Consider the following 20,397-nt stretch of genomic DNA (forward strand, 5'->3'; position numbering starts at 1 on the left):
CAAGCTGGGAGGAGTGGCTGACATGCCAGAAGGCTGTGCTGCCATCCAACGAGATCTGGACAGGCTGGAGAGTTGGGCAGGGAAAAATTTAATTAAATAGAACAAGGGCAAGTGTAGAGTCTTACATCTGGGCAGGAACAACCCCAGGTTCCAGTATAAGTTGGGGAATGACCTATTAGAGAGCAGTGTAGGGAAAAGGGACCTGGGGGTCCTGGTGGACAGCAGGATGACCATGAGCCAGCACTGTGCCCTTGTGGCCAAGAGGGCCAATGGCATCCTGGGGTGTATTAGAAGGGGTGTGGTTAGTAGGTCGAGAGAGGTTCTGCTTCCCCTCTACTCTGCCCTGGTGAGACCACACCTGGAATATTGTGTCCAGTTCTGGGCCCCTCAGTTCAAGAAGGACAGGGAACTGCTGGAGAGAGTCCAGCGCAGGGCCACGAAGATGATTAAGGGAGTGGAGCATCTCCCTTATGAGGAAAGGCTGAGGGAGCTGGGTCTCTTTAGCTTGGAGAAGAGGAGACTGAGGGGAGACCTCATTACTGTTTATAAATGTATAAAGGGTGAGTGTCACGAGGATGGAGCCAGGCTCTTCTCGGTGACAACCAACAGTAAGACAAGGGGTAATGGGTTCAAACTGGAACACAAGAGGTTCCACTTAAATTTGAGAAGAAACTTCTTCTCAGTGAGGGTGACGGAACACTGGAACAGGCTGCCCAGGGAGGTTGTGGAGTCTCCTTCTCTGGAGATATTCAAAACCTGCCTGGACGCCTTCCTGTGTATCCTCATCTAGGTGTTCCTGCTCCGGCAGGGGGATTGGACTAGGTGATCTTTTGAGGTCCTTTCCAATCCCTAATATTCTGTGATTCTGTGAATCTGTTTGTAACCCATTTTTTTCATTGCTTTTCCACATAATTCACACACACAAGCAACTATGTAAAGGGCTTCCATTAGTAAGAATGCAATCAGCTGTCATATGAATATTGCTTTGAGAATTCAGCAGTCAAATCTACATTTTAATTCAGCCCTTTGGAACACTGGAAGAACAAGAACAATTGCAGTGGTGGAAGCAGAAGAACAAGAATTGAAGCAACTTTCATCTTTTTGGCTCATTAATTCTGAAATGAGGAGGTACCATGATTGGTTATAAAGCTATCTCAGAGAAGCTAAAGGCTGCCTCAGACCATCTAAAAGCTGCAAGGAAGCAACTATAATCAGTCTCCTTTTTGTTTCTTTCTTTTATTTTCTCTTTTGTTTCAGAGAAACATGCTGTGAAGATTATATTCAAATTGTAAGTGCATCTAAATTACAAATACAACTTAATAATATTTGTATTTTTGTTTTCAATTATTTGAAACATAAACGTAATTTTAACAAAGTGCTCTATTATCCTATTGCCTTACTTTGATATATATACTACATTTTAAAGCACCTACTACCATATATAGGCAGGTCTGTTAATAATTATATACATAATCTATATTTAACTGGCCCCATCACTACAGTTACCAGCCAAGAATGACTCAGCAAAGCATTAATCAAAATAGCCAATGATCCCATCTTCACACCACAGATATAAGAAAATACCTTGGCCTCAAAATTTTCAAATTCGAGGGCCGAGGGAAGAACAAATTAAATTATCGAGACTGCTCCTGAAAAATGTTTCATCCATTAAAATTTGACTCTAGACTAAGCTTCTCCACTAAGCATTTGTTGCACTTAATGCTTGTTAGAATGTGCAAAAAGACAGATTATTGAAAAGAGTAGTTTCAAATCAGCTAGAGATTTCAATCTTAAAACCAGTGAACACTCAGAAATTTTTAGGAAAGGTAGATTCTCAGATTCTGGTATCCTTAATTTCTAATACTTTCTATTTTGAAAAAAATGTGCACAATATTAAACATTAAACAAAACCATGATTTTTGATGTTGTTTTACAAAGCACACAGGGAAAATTTTGACTCAGACAAATGACATCTACTTCATATTAATTTTTAAAAGCTAGTCTAGGTTTAACTCAAATATGTTTGACAAGAACATTCTTACCACCCTTTACACTACTTTAGATATTAATCAAAACCCTGCTTTCCAAGGGTTTTGTTATATTTGACTGTTACATTCATTTTTGTGGTTTCACATGTTATCTTATAATATTTATTATTATGAAAGATACAGCACCTGGAATGAAAAGAATGTCTAAGATTTCATTTGAAAGGAGAACAATTGTTTCAAGGTGTTATGGAATTCTTGACCAAGGAAAAATAAATTAGTTTAAAAATCCTATTTAGAAACAAACTTAACATGTTGTATGTCAGACCTAAATGCCAGACACTTTCTTAGTAAAGTGATGGAAAATTTGTTCACTTTCCCCCCACCCCAGTGTTTTTTTAATCAGTCATCTCTAAAACTAACACAGAAGCAGAGAAATCTGAGGGTAAAGAAGCAGAAACTCCAGCATATACCTATGTGTAATAGGAAAGTTGTTACTTAAGGCACAATCACAGTTATCTTTAAATGATGTACTGAGTTCATATATCATGATGGCAATTCAGAAAAGTTTATTTGATACCTAGGACTGTATGAAAGCTTCTGCATTCCCACCACTTGAAAAATCAAGCATTTAAACCCAATATCTCACTATATAAATAAAGTAACTTCTAACAGCTTTGACTCGAAGTATTCTTGCTGTTATTGCTTTGTCTAGAGATGAATATTATTTAAAAGTAGCACCGACAAATATATGACAGAATTAACAGAAGAAATATCCATTTATGTGCTCCATTTAGAAGAAAAAAGGCTTTATTCAAATATGTTTTAGTGACTTCTGGAGAAGGAGAGAACAGGTAGCCAACAAGATTCTTTATTTCTGTCTTCCACTGGTCCCTTTGTAGTTTCAGTTTCGGCTTACGCTCTGTATTTTTAAATCAAACGCTATTTACTTTCACATCAGAAAATAACTAAACATTCGAACTGAAGTCCTCTAAAAAAGAAAAAAAAAATCTGAAATCCTCCTTATTAGCTTTAAAATTCCCAGGATTCCCAAGATTACTTCTGCTAATGCTCCGAACCGCCACAGTACTCAGGTAATAGTGTATCACCATGCCATGTCTTGACAGACCCAAACACAACAGACCATCTCAGAGTGTGACTGGACCAGTCTAAACCTGTAGAGAGGAGGGTTGAGTTCTTCCACAGAGTAGTTTTGCCTAGAGAAGCCATATGATTCCCTACTCTCATAGACAGTGACTTGTAGTCCCTAGCCGAAATTCAAGATTTAAAATAGATTTCATATTGGAACAATAAACCTCAAAAGTAACTAGTTTTCTCATTATTATTAATTTTCTAGGTGGATAGCTCATCTTATTTTGGGGAACTGGGATGGTCTTTCTGTTCTGCATTACCAAGCAGCAAGCTATGTTCCATGGTCTCTGACAGCTATATATACATGCTACCACATGACAGAGGATTGATGACAACCCTCCATCAGAATGTTTGTGAGGAGACAAAGAAGCATATTATGCATCAAAACAACACTGAGTAAATTGCTTATCTAAATAAGAATCTTAAGAATAGTTACTTTTACATTATTTTTGCTACTAATAAAGAGAAGTTGAAGAAGTGCTATAGAATGATACAATCAATATTGTAGCTATTTGACTTCATTTTCAGATACAGAATAATCAGGATAATTCAAAGTAGCTAAGAAACCTAATGAGAATCTTATGTTCTGCCAAGGGAACCTTCATCTTGCGTCCAACTTACCAGAGGTAGAAATACTTTACTTTTCCTGAGTGCTATGTGTTTCTGTTTCTAGCCTTAAAAATCAATTATAGCTGGCAGTGAGTAATTAAACCAACTAATGAGATGTTATTTTAAATTACAACCCTACTTTCTTTGAACTGTTTTTGCACTAAACCTTAACTACCATGTCTGCATTGTTCTGATCTCTTTATAGCTTCACAAGCCTGTTTTTCTGTGGGTTGCTTTCAGTTAAATATCAGCCATCCTAAGAAATAATTAGGTATTTTACTTGCTGGTTTCCAAAAACCAAACCAAAACAAACAAAGTGTAGGTCCACTCCATAAGATGAAAGTTATCTAATGTTACTGCATCACTAAAATACATCTCTACAGCTCTAATGTGCAGAGTCCTGTCATGTAAGAAATGTGCTTCTGTAGTTAACTTTAGCAGTCAGGTTAATTGCATTTCTTTCATCTAAGTACACCATTGAGTGTGCTGTAAAGTCATTTAAATCGGTTGCTGACCCATTTCTGCATTTTCTTTTTCAGATGTTGGTAATAAAACGAGATTGTCTACAGTACATGCACAATTGGGGTTAGATTTTCTGTTGTGCCATTTGCTGTATTATTTTCAAAACATCTAGAGCATTTTATGCATATCATGTTGAACCAGGTAACAAAGAAGATTTATGAAATTTAGAATGTGAACAATAAGAACATCACATGCTTTGTAAGCAATTACATTTCTGCTATTTTATGAGTTAATAATATGAATAAAGGGTTCCTTTAGCACCCATCTCTCTTTCTTATCTATCCCTTACATCTTGCCATGCTTTTTGCAAAAGGGACATTTATTAACATCATCTGCTTTGCATATCCTCTCTCCTTCAATGCACATTAAGAGAATTCTGGAAAGCATTCTACCTCATTCAGCAGTATGGCATGAATAGCCACTCTCCTGCCATCACCACCATTGAGAATCCAGTGTTGGAGGGTCCTGAGCAAAGCATTTACAGAGACACTTTTATGCCTATGACTGTGCAGTTTGCCCTCTGGTCTCACCTTAACCTCCATGATGTCATGTTACAATCTCCTACTCTGAACTGGTAGGAGACAACTGAACTCCATAGCACACAAATTAATGTTTCTGAGCGGTGTTCCCTCCTTTTCATTTTCCCTTTCATTCAGCAGGGCCTTAGGAGCCCATTCTCCCACTCCGGAGTACAACAGGCCCCTATTCTTTCACGTAGAGTTGTTCTTTCTTTGATTTGAAAGCAGAGGCCTCAGGGACCCCTGAAAGCTTGTACAGTATTTCCAGTTCCAACTGACAAGTCCAGCTCTCTTTTCTTTCTAGCCTGCATCTTTCTCTGCAAACTTCAAAGCCACTTATCTGTCGATTTCTGCCAACACTGATATAAAGGGCCACGAAGGAACAGAAATTAGAGAGGAGAGGTCTCACGTCTGCTTGGTAAGAACATCTGTACCTCTGTCGCTGACCTCAAGAGACTCCCTTCAGTGTTCCATTCAGTCGTCCTTTCTTTGCTGAACCTAATCCCTATGCTGTCCACTCTGTCCCATTACTGCCACATCCAACAGCACCAGAACAAGGAAGACTCTTTGCAGCATTTTCTCCTTGACTCCTCTGTGGAGGGAGTTCAGCAAGCCCAACTTCCCTCTACATTTGCCTGGTCTCACACAGAAAACAGAAACCCACAGGGGATTTCCTGAAGGTGCTAGTCTGCCTCATGAGAATCTATTGAAACATAGGTTTTCCATCAATACAACAACAATTGTCTATGGAGAAAGCAAAGAATAAGAAGAGGAAAGGAAAAGACAGAGAAAAGCAACAGTTTTCCCTACAGAAAGCAAGAATGGTTTTCTGGGAAGGAAGAGGTGGCTTTGAGTGTCCAGAGGAATTCCTGTTTCTTGAGGGAGGATTTAGGTGTCCAAAAGGGAACATTAAAGGCAGTAATGATCAGATGTGAATTAATGCAAAGAGAAGTATGTTAATGAAATGGAGTCCTAAAGAAAATCTGCATTTTTAATACATTTTTTAATTCTGTACTGGTTTTGTGCTCCTGAGAGAAACCACTCTGTGCTTTCAAGGGCATGAACATCTTCACAAGAAACTCGGAAGAAGGGGGCAAAGTCTGAGATCATTTGTCATTATTTACCGAAATAATTCCTAAGTCATCCCATCACCAAATGGGATGTCTCACAGCTTCTCTTGGGCTTCCAGCCTGTAAATATCCAATAAATGGCTCAAAATCCAGAAATGGTTAGGACACATCTAGATGTCTAGCCGATAGACACAGACAGTCTGAAAGTCACTTTGCTAGTCTGAATTGGACTGAATCTGCTCTGTTTCACAAGATTCAAAAGCACACTACAACCACATTAATACTTCCTGCATCTCTCCAGTTTTCCAGTGCAGAGCTGGGTTGTTAATAGGGTCTCAGGATCTGCCCTGTGACTTTTATCATGCTAAGTAAGACAGAATGAAACCTTGGTTAGTATATGCAGAAATCCTAAGGTACTCAGGATTTAATACAATTAGACCTCGAATTGTATATAGTGCTATTCCAAAAGTATCAGATTTCATAGATACTTCTGTAATATTAATGCAAAATCACTTACAACAGCAACATAACCCATACTATTTTTCACTGTTTTTTTCTTTTTAAATTACTTGCGAATCAATCACTACCAAAATCAAACCCAACCTTTACTTTTCACAGATCACAGCCACAGTCCACTGAGTTCTTGTCACTCTTAATAAACTCTGTTATTGCTTAAAAGGTCTTTAATACCTAACAATATCTAGGTCTGAATGACACAGACACTCAATACACGGTCTTTAGTCTTGTGCATACCCCAGGTGGAATTCTGTTAATACAAGCTGAGGTTTAGATATCTTTTCAAGCATCAGAAGCTTAATCCAAAATACTGCAGAGAAAATGATTGAATGCACCCTAGAATATAAATAAGAAAGTGCAGCAACTACCTTCCCTTGGTTTGACAAACCCATCTTTCCAAAAATATTTATTTCTCCTCTAAGCAAGCTTTCTACCATAACACCACTCTTCAAGATTTCTGGAAAAATAGGCTATATGTAACAAACAGGGTAAATGTCATCCTTTGTTAAAATGAAAGCCTAGTTCAAATACCATACAACAGTAGTAATATGGACAGATTAGCCTAATCTCAAGTTGTCTCAAATTTTCCTGTTAATTTCAAATAATATTTTATAAAAATTTCATTGGCATAGCCTCTTTTCTCTCCTTAATATCTTCTCACCAGAAATCAATGGTAATTAATTCCATGCAGAGTCTCTGAAAACATTTCTCTAACTTCTATTCAACTCAGTATTCATTACGTCTTTCTGAAATCTCAAAAAATATGACTTGGTGTGCTCTGGTACTAAAATCCGCAGAAATGAATAAGAATTACTGCTTGTCCTCTAAATGTACAAATCTAGATATTAAACAAACAAACAAACAAACACCAAGAAACAATACCAAAACAAAGCAAACTAAACCAAAATGAACAAACACAAAAAATCAAACTGAAACAAAGCAAACAGAAAACAACAAGGAGGGGGGGAAGAAAGAAAGAAAGAAAGAAAGAAAGAAAGAAAGAAAGAAAGAAAGAAAGAAAGAAAGAAAGAAAGAAAGAAAGAAAGAAAGAAAGAAAGAAAGAAAGAAAGAAAGAAAGAAAGAAAGAAAGAAAGAAAGAAAGAGAGAAAGAGAGAAAAAGAAAGAAAGAAAGAAAGAAAGAAAGAGAGAAAGAGAGAGAGAGAGAAAGAGAGAGAGAGAGAAAGAGAGAAAGAGAGAAAGAGAGAAAGAGAGAAAGAAAGGAAGAGAGAAAGAGAGAAAGAGAGAAAAAGAAAGAAAGAAAGAAAGAAAGAAAGAAAGAAAGAAAGAAAGAAAGAAAGAAAGAAAGAAAGAAAGAAAGAAAGAAAGAAAGAAAGAAAGAAAGAAAGAAAGAAAGAAAGAAAGAAAGAAAGAAAGAAAGAAAGAAAGAAAGAGAAAACACCGGAGAAACTATATTAATGTAAGTTTGTCTACTACTTCCTTATCAAATGCACTCATTTTTGCATTATTAGCTGCCTTACTAAGGGAAGGACAGCAGGTAACAAGTGTTTTTAAAAACAGTTTAACCATTTAATCATGCCACTGCCTTAGTTGGCTTTGATACAATCTTTGCTGGAATTTTTCTATTTAGTTTTGTACCTCATCTTAACAGCCACCTTAAATTCAATCTGATAAAAAGAAACATTTTAGAGGTAAGAAGCTCCATCTGCTGGAAATTTAGTTGTATATTCCAGCTTTTCCTGTGGTTTTTATAATCTTACTACTTACATCTTTATTAGTTCTCTCCCTCTGTATGGGAACGTAGCGGAAGATTTGGCGAGGAGGTTAGTTAAATGTAAATACGCTCAAAGTGACTTGCACCTGTTTGTAGAAAAAGCACATACATCACACTAATTGTTTTACTGACCTTGTGTGCTTGATGAGTAGAACCTCTGTGTTAGATAACATAGGCCTGTGAGAAACTCCGGGCACCTTATCACTATGTCTGAGATTCCTGCTTCGTTGTGAGAAAGAGCGGGAGGCTGCGCCTGCCTGAAGCCTTGAAATCCAGGCGAGCTCAGCAGGCCCAGTGATCTTCCAGCAGGGCTGAACTCACCAGCGCCTGCGTCCCCGCTTGTGTCACCTCTGCCTGGGAGCTCAGGTGCGACTTCGGAGATTCCCCAGTGGAGAGGTAACTAACATAAAACTTGCTCTTTGCAATGCATTTGTGGCCTCTGGCTCTTCTTGTGATGTGCCTGCATATGTGTACACATCCTCTAATGGAAATTTCGTTCTTTTAAGTTATTAAAAGTAAATATTTTGCCAATAATATTATTCAGTCAACACAACAGAATATATAAACAGTATTTACTGATAGAAAAGATAACATGGAACATCTGCATTGCTGCCTCACTACTTTCCACTTGACTTTTATTTTCAGGCAGATTTATTTCACAGAAAAAAATTAATAAAACTCTGAATTCTTTTGGACCACAAGCTAAAATAATGCTTAAAAATGTGATTTTAATTCCTGATATGCAACTCTAGCTTCTGTATGTGCTCCAACTGAGGAAAGAAAATCATAAAGAACTTTCATATAGGTTTTGCACAACACGGCCCATTTTTCAACATCGTGAGCATGTTGAAAATGTTGAGATGTTGCGATGTTTCCCCTTTCATGATTAAGTATGTTCCAAACATTTTTCAGAAAAAAAGTTATTTTATTTAAATGAAAGTTGGTATCAATCTTTTCAGCTAGAGTTGTGTTATGAACAGCAACTGCCAGAGGGCCATGGTGGAAGAAGAGTGCAAGCACCAGTGCTAAATGATAACGACTTTGACAGACAATACAGGTAATATTGTTGCTCTCTGCTCTACCTCACTTTTCTTTTATCCATGCTGCAATATCTCAAGTATAAACATTCGGATCACTGCAAAATGTATTTACAAATCATGCCCTGCATCATCTATCAAAGAGATGATCACCATTAGAAACATTTCTTAAACTGAAATTGAAGCTTAAAGGAAAGCAAATGTTTGCAGAGATTTACTAAAGTCTGACGGATGTGATTTATGTTTCTAAAAGTTTAACAGTTCCACTTAGAATTTCAGGTGGTTGATAAATTAACTAACACTCTTTCTGCACCTCATCTTCCCTTGTTATATGTTTTTATGGGGTTTTTTGTTGTTGCATTTTTTTTAATGACAAGAAATGGAAATCATAGTATTTGAAAATGTTGATGTGCTATTGAGCTGTACATTATTCTAATGCTGACTGCCAAGATTAAGCAGCAATGCTATCTTTCATCCTATACCTGGAACCATTTATATGCATGTTTGCGAAGAAATATTTATAGGGCATTTTAGGACAATTACATCTTTAATTCAGTGAGTTTACGCTATTTTTAATGAAGTACAGATGTATAGTTTTCTAGACTTGCCAACACAGAAGCTTTTAATTTCAAAATCAGTAAAATACTTCACACTGCATCCAAATATAAAACTACCCCTCTTTTCCACAGGGAAATGAAAATGTCTTGCACTGAAAAAAAAAAAGGAAGGGAAGGGGAAGAGGTGATTTCTCTTTGCAGTTTCCACAGTCTCATGGCAAGGGATTTGCAAAACTTAAAGGGTGGAAGCAGTTCATTGTTGTATTCCCTGTTCTTTCATGTTGAGAGTACTTCATCAGACACCCTGGATGAGCTTAGCAGGGAGATAAAGCATTGGCACACTTTGTTGGCTCTGTCTGTTGGTTGCACTGTACACACAAAGGTCTCAAAGTCAATAAAGTTTTATTGAGTGGGATGACATTTCTTGCTTTGTCCTTTGCATGTTTTTCCTTGTTGAAAAAGAAGAAAGACAGGCACTCCCCCCAGACACACGTCATTACATAGCCCCCAAATCCTGTGAGATATAAGGTAATTTTCACAAAACAATACTTAGACGTGACTGCTGCAATCTCCAGAGCTTTTCTGGGAAGAAGGCACAATTCCTATCCATTAGCAGTTTCAAATAAGTCTTATAAAAAAGATCTGGCATATGTTGATAAACTTTATTGTCCATGAATTCTCTCTTATTTTTCTAAATTTCTCTCTATATATGTACCAGACAAAAGAAATACAGAACTTCTCTTATTCCAGTAAGCATTGTTATTAATATAATGGGTCTATATCCTTCAAGCAGACTCCTTTGAAGCTCTTATTAAATTACATGTGCATTTTGCCTGACCACACAAATGCACAGATCAGTCATTTGGATGACACATGGTGATTTGCAACCAAGATAAAACATCAGCCAAAGCACATTCTTCCTATTTTAAAACACTTTTTTGCAGTTCATCACAACACAGCCATTCAAACATTCAGAAACATAATACTTGTTATAACTAGAATTCTTGCTGAAATAGAAGTTAGAAGGGTTCTCTAAATACAGGAGTAATTCATATGGATGTATTTCATGTAAGAGAAAAATCATTTAGACTAGAATGTAAAGCATGGAAAAATGAGAGGAAGACAAAGCAAGTATGGAAAATGGGCAGATTGAGAAGTAGTGTAACAAGGAGATAATCAGAATGCAATAAAGAAACTGTAAATAAAAAGAAGATTGGTATCTGAATACACCTTACTTTTTGGAAATTGTAAAAAAAAAAAATAGCTAAAGTAATTAGGGAGAAATAAGGTTTTTTGGCCTTTCCTCTTCTTTTTAGCCAGCTGGGAACAAATACCCAGAAAAAAAGGATACATGAGCCCAGACTAGTGCAAATGGACAAGAAAGTGAAAAAGATCAGGAAAGGCACTTCAGACAGAGCCAGCGATGGGTAAGCAGTAGTTATCAGGGGAAGGACTGAAATTATAACTGCATGTAATGGACAAATTTTGAGCCATTCTGGGGTTAGTTTACCGAAGTCTGAGCAGCTTCCTTTTGGGTGATTTAACGAAATATCTTTCAACTGTACTATGAGCCTCTCTTGTATTGAATCTTCTTATGACAGTGTAAGTATCACATTTTTAAAGTATGAAGAGATCTACAATAAGTAATTGTCTTGTATTTTTGTCCAAATTTTAAACTTAATTTGTTTAGAAAGAAAAAAGTTTTTAAAGTCTCTGCAGTTTTGTCTGTATGCAGATATTGATGACATCTACCCATACCACAAGAAAATCAGAGATATTCTTCCTAAAACAGCAACAACAGTAACTTGAAAGTACCAGTGAAAGTAAATTTTAGTGAGGTTACATGCAAATTCTGAACCCCACACAACCAGATCAAAAATATTAAATGCCTCTGAGGTAAAGACAATTATCAATGTACTTTTAAGACTTTAAGTTTCACTTTTTTGATTGTACATATTAACCTAGATATTAAAAATATTTACTGCTTATCTCATAGAAAATATCTTGAGAGTATCAGAATATCCTGAAGAGAGTGCCTCCTTCTGTTTGGAGGCATGTAAAAGCAGCAGTCACTTACAAAATCTTGATCATATTTCACACAAACTAGCCCTCAAATCAAATGTCACATTTCCAGTTAGCAGCTGATACAAGTTCAGCATCTTATGATTAATGTTCTTTCAGCAACATTAGAACTCTTCCCTTAATTTTTTTCTCTAATAGAAAACACAGATTAGGTACAATTAATATCTTCTTTTCATGATGTTTGTCAATTTCAAGTTGAGAAAATTGGTCATTTTTGCCTTGGCTCAACATCAAATCCATTTTGCATTAATGCCATTTGAAAGGCTTTTTTTTTTCCCTTTTGTGGCCCACTGCCTCATTGGGACTGTAGCATCTGCAGACTTGCTCTACTACTTCTGAGGTCCACTAGACTGAGACTGCTCCACTAGACTGAGATCTCTCACAGGACTGCTGGTCCCTAATTTAAAGAAAGAGACAACTACAGCTGTACAAATTAATGTGTCATAAAGTAAAAGGAATTGACACAATTTCTTGGATATTTCTAATCCATCAGAAGGATTTTGTTGGTGCTGACTTTTTTGGTTGGTTGTTTCGGTTCTGGGCATTGTATTTTTTTCTGCCTGGATTGAAGAAAAAGCTTTAAATTAAAATATTTGCAATCCTCCTTAGAAAGAGGCTATGAATTGTGCTCAGTTCTAAGTTTTACACCAGACTTTTAATATATTTTTTATTCATACTTAAGTTGCATGAGCATTTACTGTGCCAGTTATTCCACTGAAGTCAATCCTATTGAGTTAACCCCTACAAAGTTAATGAGAAATTGAAATAAATTAATTAGAAGTTCAGATAACAGTCTGGAAAGATGTCACATAAGATGCTAAGCAATGGACAGACTATAGTGCATTGGACAGTCTTTTTTGACACCTTGTTCCAGCTGATGAAGAGGTTTTGATTTAAATTAAAAAAGTTATCTTGATACTGAACTGCGAATATTTAAAGAAAAAAAGGCCTTCTGACAAACACAATAAACCCAACAGCAGGATTTCTCAGGTCAAAATTACAGCTGTGCCTTCAGATTATTTATGAGACTCCTTACAACTTATTTAAGGCATGCATTCATGGGAATTGTATAATTAAAATGGATTTTAACTTAATGCAAAAGATCGTGTGGACCTTATGTGGTCGGAATAAGAATGGCTTATTTGGGTTTAGGTAAATCTGTTCCTGAATGATTTCCACTAATCTGAAATAAGCGAGTTATTTTATTACGACTCTTCACAGAGATTTTATACTGGTTATTGTTTAAGCTATCTCAGTTTAAATTTACACCTTAGGTCATAGTGAAAAAACTTTGTCAGGGAAAACAACCAAGCAACCAACCAAAAAAACCCACAAAACCTAACAGACTTAAACCTCTCTATGCTACAGTCTTCCATCTGTGAAATATGGTGAACTACTTCTTGATTTATTCTAGCCTTTGTCAATCTTACGTTTTGAGACTACAGACTCCTAAAGGGAAGAACCATCTTTTGTATGTTAGCACCATGCTTAGCACAATAACACACTAACATTAGAAAGGGTCTCCAGGTGCTACTATAATACAAATTAGTATTACTAATATGTAATTGTTGCAGTATAACCATCTATATAAGCACTGAAGTGCCTTAAATCTTACCTGCTTTCAACATGTCTCTGAAAGAGAAATGGAGTCATATAATTCTAAAGAACATGTTAATACTCATGATAAGCAAAGAAGAAAATTCTGAGGGATTATATCTTCCCACATTTTACAGAATTAGCACAATAAAAGATGCTGTTTCTACAGGAATAGGGAGGTAGACTAATGCTGAAAATCCTCAAATCCTTCTGAGTCTTGAGTTAATTACAATGTTTAATGAAACTTTCTTGATCATGCTAGCAAAGCTTTAGCTAAACCAATAGGAAAATGTATCAGTTACTCATAGTTACAGCACTTGCTTTTAGATTTCCACTGGAAAACATAATCCTAATGCTGAGATTTACCTGCTCCAAACCAGAGGTGCATTTTGCAGTTTTGGGTGAAATTTTAAAACAGAAGTATCTCTCTCCTCAATACTAAAGCAGCTGATCTTATTCCAGGCAATTCCTTTTAGGTATTAAAATTTTCATTGTTTAACATTTTTACATCTAAGTTTAATTAAAGATAAAAAGAAACATCTTAGATCTATTTTTTAAAAAATTCTCCTTACTAGTCATATTCTAAATATATTATTGAATAATACTACTGTCTGAAATTATTCCAGTCATGACTGCTTCATTAGAATTATCAAATCATTTTGGTTGGAAAAGACCTCTAAGTTCATTGAGTCCTAGCACTGCCATGTCCACCTCTAAAACATGTCTCTAAGAACCTCATCTATGCATTTTTTAAACACCTTCAGGGATGGTGATTCAACCACTTCCCTGGGTAGCCTGTTCAGATCCTGTTCAAATGCCTGACAACACTTTCAGTAAATAAGTTTTTTGTCATATTCAATGTAAACCTCCCCCGGCACAACTTGAGGCCATCTCCTCTCATCCTACCACTTGTTATTTGGGAGAAGAGACCGACACCCTCCATGCTACAACCTCCTTTCAGGTAGTTGTAGAGAGACATAAGGTCTCACCTCAGCCTCCTCTTCTCCAGGCTAAACAGCCCCAGTTCCCTCAGCTATCAGACTGACCCTTCACCAGCTTCCTTACCCTTCTCTGAATTCTTTCCAGGACCTCAATGTCCTTCTTAAAGTGAGGGGCCCAAAACTGAGCACAGTGTTCCAGGTGTAGCCTCACCAGTGCTGAGTATAGGGGAACAATCACTTCCCTAGTCCTGCTGGCCACACTAGTTCTGATACAAGCCATTGATGTGATTAGTGTTCAAATATAAAGAAAAAATGTCTTTAGAATTTTTAGTGATAAGACTGTGATGCTGTTCTAAGATCTAGCCACAGAAATACGATTCCAGCTTCAGATGCAACCAGAAAATACTTTGGGTCTCCTTTTGTATATATGTGTACAACATGTCTTTGTGTGACAAGATGTTTGTAACATTCTTCACATCACTTGGTTGTAACTGAACATGGCTTCTCCAAACTTGAAACTGATTTCTAGGGAAGTTCCGTTTTATTTGTTGGTTTTAATTCCAATTTAGACTTTATTTAATTTTGAAATTTTCAGTTAAATTCAACTCAACTTGCAAAGTTTGTTTCAAACTAGTCACATTCCAAAATAATTTCCAGAATTTTTATTTAAACTTTTCTAAAATGTTTGAACTTTTAGAAATCTAATTACTGCTAAATTGTTTTCAGTATCTCCACATAAATACCACTCTTTGATGAACCTCTGATCCACTCCAGGTATTTATGTTAGTGCCATGATATAACACACCTCACAAGCTTAAGCAAAAATTTCCTATAATCCATTCACAATCATACCTGCAACTCTGACTGAACTGATATTTTAAGTACATTGTAAAAGAATATTTGAGAATTTTGGTGAAACACTGCATTTATGTACAAAGTTATGTAAGCTGCTAACCTGAAGATATGTATTACATTGTTTATTTATACTCTGTACAATAAATTAAAAAAAAAAAAGTGTTTCCGTCTAGTACTTGTCAGACTCACTGTTTCAAGGACACAAGGAAACAGAGTGGCTGTATTCATTACGCTTTTTTGACAGGATGACAGAATCCAAGCAAATTTTTATTTCGTGACTTAACTATGATAAAATTAATCTTTTTTTTTTCACAGAATTCATTGGACAGCTGATTACATTTATTTCAGCAACAGATTGTTCCATATAAAGAGAAATGTGCTTTGACCATAAAATGAAGTATGAGGTTTGACAGAAGACACTTCAGCCAGGAAAAGTGATAGGCTCTCATTTGTCACTGTTGAGATGTCTGATTTTCAAAACCAGCACGTTATGATGGTTCTGCAAATTGTCATCTGGACGTGGTCTTGACATTGGCTAGCAAACTCCCACTGACAACTCATCACATATTGGAGACCAAGGCTGGCCAGGAACCCAGAGAGATACAATCAGCCACTCGTAGCCTAAGACTACTGGGAAGGTGGAGGTGGATGAGATACTCAGAATAAGCCAATTAACAGTTTCTTCTATGGGCTATGTAAACTACTGACACACATTTGACTATTAACTAACTATTGCCTTCACAGTTATAGGCTTTCCCTCTTTCATCATGGTCCTATAAACAAGAAGTTGCACAGACTTTTTTGTGGAGTTGGCAAATAATTAGCTGTATACAGTAAAAACCTTCAAACTTTGATGCCTATATCAATCTCCCTGTAAACATATAAAGCTCAGTCACCTATTAACAACCCATCAGGGCTGGGACGATTTGTGAAGCTCACACTGAACTCTGCATTATTTCACTTAAATTACTGGTAGCTTGAAGTAAGCTTTTATATGGCTACCTGGGCTGTGATTATTGATGCTTTCCAAAGAAGAGAAAGAAACCGAAATTAGCATTAAGGATGGAGATAGAAGGCTAACGCTATGTTACTAACAGAGAAAACAAATGTCATCAAGCACCTTGAAGAAAAACCTTCTGTCACACAGTATTAGAGATGTTTTCCAGTAATTCAAGACTTCTGTATTTTTAATTTAGATTTTTAATTTAAATGTTTCACTCTACTTAACTCCTCACAGCAAATTTGTGTTTCTGTGTTTCTAATAGTTCCCTGTATGCTGGTTATCAGCCAAACTAGATTACAAAAATATGTTTAGTATGAATTTTCCTCAAGTGTTGCCAGTCGAGTAATGACATCTGTTAACTCTGATATTAGAATCCAGCAAAATATCTAAGCATTTAACATATTTCCATGCAGTGATGTTGTCTGGGCAGAAGGCTGCAGTAGAAGATCAGGTTGAAATGCCCCAGGAGGATACGTAGTTTTCGTTTGTGGATTTTTTTTCCTTCCTTCATCTTTGCCGGTTAGATTAACAACTACCAAAAATATTTACAAATTTCAACAAGCTTTGGTAGCACAGAAGCTGTTCTTACAGACTCCCATCATTAATTGCAGCTAGGCTGACGATCTGCATCATAAAGAGGTTTTATTTTTTTCCATTCATTAGATATTCTGCCTGACTTGGTGCCTGACAAAAATCAGTCATGCTTACTGACTGCATTAACAATATTCATAGATGTAAGATTTGTGGAATAAAAGTATAGCATAACCTTAAAATGAAAACTCATTGGAGTTTATAGTGTACTATAGATTTAATCCATAACAGGATTTACCAAGTTATATGCATTTATAAATGGCTAAGAATAGAAAATGCACAGAATATTGGCATTTCTGTTTTAAGATCAATTATCTTATTTCTTCATAGTTTTGTAACAAATATCTGAGAGTAATGATCTGCAGAGTGTTGTTAACTTTTACTAAAAGTCTCTGCAAAAAATTATTTAGAAAAATAGTTATAGTGGATGACATTTTGGCAATCATCTGATATTTGAGAAAGTGAGCATTTTCCCAAAATAACATCCAGTGTTTCCTCTGTTCATTTGATGTAACTCATACAATTACCACAGATCAGAACAGTTGCACTTCATTTGTATCTGTATGGAAGTGCAACTCCTACTACAAGAAAAATTTAAAGCTCTCTTTCACAGCAATGTTACTGAACTAATTGCAACATTACTGCTAATAATATAAATACTTTCTTCTTCAGTTCCACCTTTCATCAGATTATCTCAAAGATTCCAGACCACTAACTGTGGGGGGCAGTCATTTTTATGCACTTTACATAGGAAATGATGCAGATGAGGGGGAAAAACAGAGGCTTTAATGGGCACACAGTGCATAAGTAGCAGGAATAGCTGTATTAATTGCAATATGCTGCTCTGTTCCCTGGAAATTTCCTCGGTGCCAGGTGCTATACAGATATAAAGGCATAGTCTTTTTTTTTCATTACTTATGCTTGTGACTAAAAATTAAATAAAAGTTAAACAATATAAAAATACATTTCTTGAATACACAGTAGACCAAATAGCTGAATGCACAAGGGGAATAAAAACAAACCAAAAGACAAGCAGCTAAAGGAATGTAGTAGTACATGTTCTTATCTCTGGTTTTGGGAGTTCCCAAAGATGCAATGCATTGTGGTGTAGCCTGCTGTAGAGATCATCAACTGGCCTTTAGGTAGCTGGTGGGTGCACAGATACTCCTTACCACCTTATGGTAGGCACAGCTCAGGACAACATATGGGCAACATAACTGATTAGGAGTTCCTGAACTAGCTCTTCTGGCATTAGTTAAGTATTTCCTGCATTGCACCAGAGGGATAAGGTCTTTGAGTTCTTGGGGTTTTAGGCCCTATTCCTTAACTCAATGCTGACGTATTTTAGTACTGACATTTATTTGAGAGTCTAGTTGAAGGCCTGTATCTAGTGGAGTGCCTCAAGGGTCAGTATTGGGACCAGTATTATTAAATATATTCATCAATGACTTGGATGAGGGAATCGAGTGCACTGTCAGCAAGTTTGCTGACGACACCAAACTGGGAGGAGTGGCTGACACGCCAGAAGGCTGTGCTGCCATCCAGCGAGATCTGGACAGGCTGGAGAGTTGAGCAGGGAAAAATTTAATGAAATATAATAAGGGCAAGTGTAGAGTCTTACATCTGGGCAGGAACAGCCCCAGGTTCCAGTATAAGTTGGGGAATGACCTATTAGAGAGCAGTGTAGGGGAAAGGGACCTGGGGGTCCTGGTGGACAGCAGGATGACCATGAGCCAGCACTGTGCCCTTGTGGCCAGGAAGGCCAATGGCATCCTGGGGTGTATTAGAAGGGGGGTGGTTAGTAGGTCGAGGGAGGTTATCCTTCCCCTCTACTCTGCCCTCGTGAGACATCATCCAGAATATTGTGTCCAGTTCTGGGCCCCTCAGTTCAAGAAGCACAGGGAACTGCTGGAGAGAGTCCAGCGCAGGGCAACAAAGATGATTAAGTGAGTGGAGCTTCTCCCTTATGAGGAAAGGCTGAGGGAGCTGGGTCTCTTTAGCTTGGAGAAGAGACTGAGGGGTGACCTCATTACTGTTTATAAATGTATAAAGGGTGAGTGTCACGAGGATGGAGCCAGGCTCTTCTCAGTGACAACCAATGATAAGACAAGTGGCAATGGGTATAAACTGGAACACAGGAGGTTCCATTTAAATTTGAGAAGAAACTTCTTCATGGTGAAGGTGACGGAGCTCTGGAACAGTCTGCCCAGGGAGGTTGTGGAGTCTTCTTCTCTGGAGATATTCAAATCCTGCCTGGACGCCTTCCTGTGTAACCTCATCTAGGTGTTCCTGCTCTGGATTGGACTAGATGATCTTTTGAGGTCCCTTCCAATCCCTAACATTCTGTGATTCTGTGATTTAGTGTTGATGTGGCCTCACCATGATTATTGTGTGCGCTGTAGGCCCCGCAATTTAAAAAGGATGTTAAAGTACTTGAATGCATCAAGAGGAGGGTAACAAACCTGGTTGAAGGGCTGGAAGAAATGCCCTGTGAGGAGCAGCTGAGGACTCTGGGTTTGTCGTCTTTGGTGAAAAGGAGGCTGAGAGGCAACCTCATTGCTCTCTGCAGGTTCCTGAGGAGAAGAAGTGGGGAGTAAGGTGCTGATCTCTTCTCCCTGATATCCACTGACAGGATGCATGCGAGTGGTTCAAAGTTGCATCAGAGGACTTTCAGACTTGACATTAGGAAGCATGTTTTCACAGAGAGGGTGGTCAAATACTGGAACAAGCTTCCTCAAGAGGCAATAGATGCCTCATTCCTGTCGGTGTTTAAGAGGCATTTGGAAAATGCCCTTAATAACACACTTTAACTTTTGGTCATCCCCGAAGAGTTCAGGCAGTTGGACTAGATGATCATTGTAGGTCCCTTCCAATACAATTATTCTATTCTATTCTATTCTATTCTATTCTATTCTATTCTATTCTATTCTATTCTATTCTATTCTATTCTATTCTACATTATTGGGAGGTTTCACTTAGCAAAGAGAGCATTAGAAAATGTTGTTAAATACTTTTACAGTGCTCACTAAAAAAATAATTAGTGTAGTATTTGCCCCGTAAATATTTTCTTTTAGAAAATAAAGAATGTTGAAAGGGAAGCACTTTACCAGAACAAGCCAATTTCAGTGGAGGTTTCTAATGCACCTAAATCTCATTTTCTACCCTTTTCATGCTCTGAAAATTTGCCTGATCTAAGCTACAGACTTGTGTTCCGTTCACCTCAGTGACTATGCAGGAGAATGGATGAGAGGTTCTAGAAAGAAATGGATATTTTGAAATTTCTTTTAGATTTGACGAGAGGTCTGAGCGCAGGCATGGTGCCAAACACAAACCAGCGGCTTCGGCTGCAGCCCCTCCGCTCAGCGCCCCGCTGGACGGCGCAGCCCGAGCACTAACGCTACAAGTGACGATTTTGGCTCACACCCCCCGGTTCAGCTTCAGGGGAAACGAACCGCGCCCGGCGGCCCCGGGCCCGCTCCCGCACCCCCCGGAGCGCGGCCGAGCTGGCTCCGCCAGCGCCCCCACCCCGCGGAGCAGAGCCCGCGCCCCGGCCGCGGCCGTTCCCGGGCATCCCCGGGGCAGGGCCCCCCGGCCCCGAGAGGCCGCCAGGGAGGCCCCGGCCCTGCGGCCC

This window comes from Caloenas nicobarica, chromosome 2 (genome assembly GCF_036013445.1).
Source record: "Caloenas nicobarica isolate bCalNic1 chromosome 2, bCalNic1.hap1, whole genome shotgun sequence".
Classification (NCBI taxonomy): Eukaryota; Metazoa; Chordata; class Aves; order Columbiformes; family Columbidae; genus Caloenas; species Caloenas nicobarica.